This window comes from Lytechinus pictus, unplaced genomic scaffold (genome assembly GCF_037042905.1).
Source record: "Lytechinus pictus isolate F3 Inbred unplaced genomic scaffold, Lp3.0 scaffold_20, whole genome shotgun sequence".
Lineage (NCBI taxonomy): Eukaryota > Metazoa > Echinodermata > Echinoidea > Temnopleuroida > Toxopneustidae > Lytechinus > Lytechinus pictus.
The window spans coordinates 7825043-7832135 of NW_026974141.1; the positions used below are offsets into that span (position 1 = coordinate 7825043).

The 7093-nt window shown below is 36.6% G+C and overlaps 1 long non-coding RNA gene across 1 annotated transcript; it reads left to right on the top strand.

Moving 5' to 3' along the window:
* The first annotated feature begins 217 nt into the window (after positions 1–217).
* Positions 218–5512, top strand: LOC135157896 (uncharacterized). The gene is made up of 3 exons (XR_010296806.1): positions 218–311; positions 2253–2393; positions 5407–5512. It is a non-coding gene; the product is annotated as an uncharacterized LOC135157896 (long non-coding RNA).
* Positions 5513–7093: the final 1581 nt, after the last annotated feature.

Below are 7093 nucleotides of genomic sequence, written 5' to 3' on the forward strand. Positions count from 1 at the left end.
GTGTGTCGAATTCCAAGGAATTTTGATTTGCGACTTGTCTCTCATTTCGGTATGATCGATCACATATCTGTGTGAAGTGAATGTAACTGGCAACAGAGTTGATTTCTCATCATTTTGGGTATTCCAAAATATCAGAGCATACATTTACTCCAAAATATTCTAATATTAAGCTTCAAAGACTAAATGTTGGCCTTTACTGTTATATCTTATACAGGGGTGTACGTTTTCTTCAAATTCTTCGTATGTTACACATAGACAGGCAAGGAGGTACTTGGCGACTCCTTGGATCAGTAGTATTCATTCATCGGCAGGTGAGTCCGTTTTAATAGTAATACATGTAGAATATAGGGTCTGTCCCAGAATTAAGGAAACTGGGATTCCTAATTATTTTTTTCTTAAATTATTAAATAATAAAAATAATAGGCATTTATATTGCGCCATCTATCTAGAAATAATCTATTCCGAGGCGCATTGTTATTATTATTACCCCAGCTTTAGCTGGAGCTGCCTTCCAGCGCTCGGTGCATTTCAAGGAATAAATTCCTGCCAGGTACCCATTCACCTCACCTGGGTTGAGTGCAGCACAATGTGGATACATTTCTTGCTGAAGGAAACTATGCCATGGCTGGGATTTGAACCCACCACCCTCTGTTTCAAAGTCAGAAGACTAATCCACTGGGCCACAACGCTCCACTGAAATGATTTGTAGTATTTCATTTTCGTCATCTGTTATGGTTACTCCTGTAGGAACTCAACAGGACAGCTTATTGCTGGTGTTATGCCAAGCTGGTATAACCAATTACATAGGAAACATTTTATGTGTAAGTTAATCAGGCATAGTGGCTGACCTAATAGGCCCGTATTCTGAAGTCGGGTTTAACTTAGACCATGGTCTAGCTCTGTGCTAAAATTATGGGGAGCCAAATATTCAAAAATTCTGTTTCTATTGTATATTTCTTATGTTTAATATTTTGCTTTCATAATGAAGAGAAATACATCAAAATACTGAATTTATCACTCCCAGACAATTATGAACAATTTTGGTGTCATATGAGTTAATAGATTGGATGTGTGCTGTTAGGAATTTGTGCCCCAATTGGCTCTCCATAGTTAAACTGCAACTTTAAACCAGGGTTTAATTTAAACCCGAGTTCAGAATACGGGCCTTAGACTTCAGAAATTAAAGTGGAGACCATGGGGGAGCAGGGATTTGAACTCACACCCTTATGATCATGAGACCAGTGCTCTAACCACTAGACCACACCACTTAAACCCATCTCTGACATCATTAAACTTACTCAGATTTTCTTCTTTTTTTATTTTGATAACTCATATGATATAAAAGGTTCATGCATAGATGAGCAATGTCAATATCATAACCAAATTGCGTCAAAAAATGGTTCAATTATAATAACAATATGCAACATTTATATAGCGCTTAGTACAAATGTTTCTAAGCACTGGATACTGTTAACCCCGGCTTTAGCACGGCTCTCCTGATAGGACGCTTGAGCATTCAAGGAATTCCTTCCTACCGGGTACCCATTTACCACACCTGGGTGGAGAGTGGCAAATTTAGATAAGCACCTTGCTTAAGGGCAGGAGTGCTGTGGTGGGATTTGAACCCTGGACCTTGTGGTTCATAATCCATAGACTAATCCACTGATCCACAACACCTCTGCCTCACCTCACTTCAAGATGTGTTAAAGCCACCGCACACCTTGCGACTGTTCGCGATCCGATTTTGGAACAAATCGCATTTTGCTAATTTTCTGAAAATATATTATTTGAGGTTAAAATTAATTGAAAGAATACTAATATAACCATTTTGAAAGATTGCAAGCCTTCATTTTGGAGGAAAGGCCAAATTAGTTTCAAATCGTAGCTAATCGTACGACTGCTATGACGTCATTGCGACTAGATATTAAATTTGCTTTCATTCTAAGAAGGATGATAGCATAGTCACAGATTTGATCATACAGTAGGTATTCGTGCAATGATTTAGAACATTATAAGTCAGTAAGATATTCCATGTTTCAATATTAGCATCAAATTCTACCATGTTTTATTCCAAAATCGGGTCGCAGACCCATTGTTAGGTATGCGGTCGGCTTTAAGGTTATGACTGCCTTGGTGTAAGAAAAGGGTGCCTAATTTGCATTTCTTTTGTATTCTTTGTTAAGTTTCTTTTACTAATCAAGTCGCTTGTTGCCTAATGTGTTTCTTCTTTTTCTGATCTTTTTTTCTTGCAGGAGCTGATAACTACTTTATACATAGGCTTCCTTGGACTTATATTTACCTCATACTTTGTTTACTTGGCGGAGAAGGATCACATAGATGCTAAGGGTATTTGTCAGTTTGAGACCTACGCAGACGCTTTATGGTGGGGTGTGGTAAGAATTAATTTTATTTCTTTTTAATCATTTAGCCAGGGACCTCCGTTTTCCACTTTTTAAAGATGCCAATTCTGTCTACGTTGGAATTTCAAACATCACATTTTGTTTTAGGTGGTATTTACATAATATATTATAAAACAAATGTACATATAGTGGAGATATTTCAAAACATTCAGTTTCCTTGCAAGACTCTGCAATCATGTTTATTTGGCAGACTTTTCACAAAGACAATTTGTTTCATTGGATTTTCCTTGATTTTCAGTTAATTCATTGTAATTCAAACATGGAATTATAATAGAATAACAACAATTGCATGATTTTCAAGAAACATTCACTAAAATCCTTCATCCCTTGATTTATTCCTTGATGATTTTACTGTATATTTTTGACAACAAATGTGCCGAGGGCTCCATTGTCGATTCATGAAAACGGTATTACAACCCTAATCATGATTGCATGCATCTACATTCACACTGATGCATTCCCCGGCCTCTGTTGCCATTTGGAATTGATCGCTTTCCCCGTCCTTTCCGCCAACCCGCCGACCGACTCGTACACGCCCGGGGACTAATCACAAGATGATAAGAATTCTTGTTTCTCTGTTTACATGTCGAGAGCAACAAGCAACTGATCAAACGTAGTTTTTGAAAGAGATGGATCACCCCTGACATGTTGCCATGGGACTTTTAACATCAAACATGTCTCTTTTTGTTGTTTAAACTGCTTTTTCATTTTACCCCAGTGTCGTCTTTAAAGGTGAAGGCAGCTCCGACTTCAAGATGGGTTTTGATATTAAAGGAAAAATGTGAATCACGCTAATTCCATTCAAATGAAACATATTTACTGGTTGTTAAGAAGTGGTTCCCAAGTCACTGTGAACAAATAGTGTTTATTCAATGCAAAATGTATGTTAACAGAAATATACGGAGATTAAAATGTGCATCGTTTATAGCAAATTCTTTACCATTATGAAATTGATAAACTCAAGTATTCTGAAATGACACACAGGGTACATGACTGGTCTGTAACTTGCGTTGGGCATAACAGGACTTAAATGGGAATCCAGCCTTGGCCATAAAATGTTTTGTTGGGAAGGAGAAAAATAAATTAAACAGAATGGTGAAAGTTTGAAAGAAATCGGACAAGCAATAAGAAAGTTATAGCTGCTTTAAAATTGAGATCACTAATAGTATGTACATTTCAAATTGGCAACTGGGTAAGTAAATTATGACAAGGGGCAAGGACAACTTTTCCATAGGCCATGTACTTTATTATCAGGGATTTGTGGTTTTCTCCTAAGTACCCATTCCCCTGGGGCAGTAATCTAAATATAACCCAGGTAGTATATTGTTTAATGTCCTCATGAAAGAAAAATATAATTTGAAGTTAAACTTTTGGGAAAATGACATTTTAGCCATAATATGTATTGGAGTACATGGAAGAGTAGTCCTTGCCTTACATCACTATGACATCCCATATGCTGCCAATTTGAAGTCTCCATGAATATAGTGATTACCAATATTCACAACTTTTAAAAATTCATAACTTTCTTGGTGTTTGTCCAATATTGTTCAAACTTTCACTTATCAACTTGTCTGATTTTTCTTTTTCTAATAAAAACAAGTTTTTATTTGGGTTGGATTCCCCTTTAAATGTACATTGTTTAGAATGAATTGTTATACAAAATTGATGTAACACCAATGAGATGTAACACAAAATTGATGTAATTCCAAATTGATAAAGAGTTCAACTATTGCAACGTTGCCATAAGTGTTACCACGGTAACCTTGATTGTGAGCCCTGTTACCATGGTAGTAGCCATAGCCATGGCCAAACTTACAATGGAGAATTGATGTAACACAGAATTGATGTAACACCAAATTGATGTAACACAGAATTGATACAACACCAAATTGATGTAATACCAAATTGATGCAACACCAAATTGATGTTACACAGAATTGATGTAATGCCAAATTGATGTTACACAGAATTGATGTAACACCAATTGATGTTACACCAAATTGATGTAACACCAAATTGATGCAACACCAAATTGATGCAACACCAAATTGATGCAACACAGAATTGATGTAACACCAAATTGATGTAACACAAATGTTTCAGAATGGCCTCATCAGAAGAACTCCCATCAGGGTCTTCTTTATTTATACAACCGTTGTAAATTTGCTTCTATGGCAACTACATGTACCATGGCAACAGGGCTCAGCAGCCAATCACAATCAAGGTTACCATGGTAATTACAATAATGGCAAAGGTACAATAGTTGTACCTCTTTATGAAACAGACCCCATAATGACTTTTTTTGCTTTCTTAGTCTGATTAACAGGTCCGCTTTCTCTGCTTTTACATAAGGTAGTTTCAGACCGCCTTGAGGTCCGTCAGTTCCAGCTATTTTCTGATCAGGAAATTTACCCCTATCAGATTATACCAGGTAGTTTGGGGTTTTGGCAGTGTGAAAGCAAATTATGCGTAATCTCTCAGAAAGAAAATACCCACTGAATATTAAGTCCTTGTCAAAATTACGAGAACTTTTGCGAGGATTTTTTCCAAGGTTGCAGGTATTTTGGCAGTGTGAAAGCAAATTACGGGAACTTATAACCCAGTGTGTAGTTGGGTACGGGCGCTCTGGGTGGCTGCTGAGCTAGCGATTTAGAATCTTGCGCCTTGCTTGCCTATCAGACCATACTACGCATGCTCATAAATTCAGGAACTTATCCCGAAGGGTACGTTTCAGGGCGGTGTGTATGTGAGAATAATTAATGGGTATTTTTTAGCCTGAAAAAGTTATCGTAATTGAACAGGGATTCTTGTGATTGAGGCGGTTTGAAACCACCTAATGTCTCATCAATTGTCATGTTCTCTGTAACCTCCAGACAAGAGACACTCCAGCTAGTCCTTAAACCATCATGACACTGATACACCCTGGCATTTCAGTTGTACTAAACATTGCCCCTGAATCCCTCAAATTTGTTTGTTTTCAAAACAGGTAACCGTGACGACCATCGGCTACGGAGACAAAGTCCCCAATACTTGGCTTGGCAAGATGATTGCGTCCTGCTTCTCCATATTTGCGATTTCTTTCTTTGCTTTACCAGCGGTGAGTAGAATACAGTATGTTATCTATCATACACTAGTAACAGACACTGGCTGATCCAGGGGGGGGGGCAAAGCCGGCCCGTGCCCCCCCCCCCCTTGAGAAGCACAATTAAAATTTGTAATGTAAAAATTCGGTTAAAACAGAAGTGTGCCCCCCTTTTGAAAATGAAGACCTATTTTTTTTGCTTGTCAAACTTTTCCTCTGGAAGATGTGCCCCCCCCTTTGAAAAATCATGGATCCACCCCTGGTTACAGAGTATTAAAATAAAGTATTTGTTAACATTGGTTTGAAATTTACAATCTGAGCTGCAAGGTCCTATATTTTGCATGAATGAAGCCCTGAAAATTTTTACCTGAAGATCATTATTTAGTGCTTCAATCAATAAATTGCATGGAAACACTATTTAAGTTTTAATTTCATTCCATAGCACATGTGTTAAAGTGGAATCTCCAGCATCAAAAACAAATTGTGATTTTTTTTCAGTCACTTGAAAAATGGCACATTTTTTTTTTCTTCCCTGGTGTTTTTTTATCCATACATTGTAAAACACTGTTTAAAGTTGAAGGCACTTTGTTCATGCCTATAAATCTAACAACAGTTATTAAAAGTTGTTCAAAAATGTTAAACAATAAAAAGTTTAAACAATTGTTTCAAAGTCTAAACAACCTTCTTTTAGAGTGATGGGCTTGAACAACATGCTATTTTTTTTTACTGTGTATGAACAATGAATTTCAACACATAACAAACTTCAGGAATTCGTCGACGGTCATCCAAACCGTCGTATCACACGTACAACGGTGCAAACCCATTTCAGAGAAAATCGACTTCAAAGTTTAATATAACAATTTTCACACTAGTTCCCCAGCCTTACAACATATTTATTGCTAGAAAAATACATAGTTGGAAAGACCAAGAAAATTGCTTGACATTGGTATCTTTATACACAGAACTAAGGATCCAAGAAAATATTGCAAAAGAGCTACATGCTTGTAATTTCACTTAGATTTTCCCTGTAAAAAAATGCCATAGGGAAATAGCGATACTATGTTTTGACTGACCGCTATTTCAATGCGTGCGATTAGTCAAAACGTTGTATCGCTTTTCACGCGCAAAGTCAATGCAGTGCCCTGTGCCGATACGACGGTTTGGCTGACCGCGCATTGAAATCGCGGTCAGTCAAAACGTTGTATCGCTTTGTTACAGTACACGTTTCTAATGGGATTTGCTCATTTTATTAAAAATTTGTTTGGCATTGCCGTGAAAAACCTCTCATATCTCAGAAAATAAAATAAATAAACCTCTCATAGACTTTGAAGGAACAGCATAATTGCAATTTTGATGATTTTTGTAATTCATTTTGTTGGCATGGGAGGGGAAGAGAAGGGGATTTTGAATCAATCAATTCAATTGTATTTACAACAAAAATTCATAGATGCTTTATTTCCACTTTTGATAAGCATAATTAATTGGTTAGTTTTCATGATCTAGATTATTTTTGAAAATCAAATTTCTAAAAAATAAAGAATTAATAAAAATAAAAACATTGAAAAATAATAGAAAAAACTAGATTTTGATT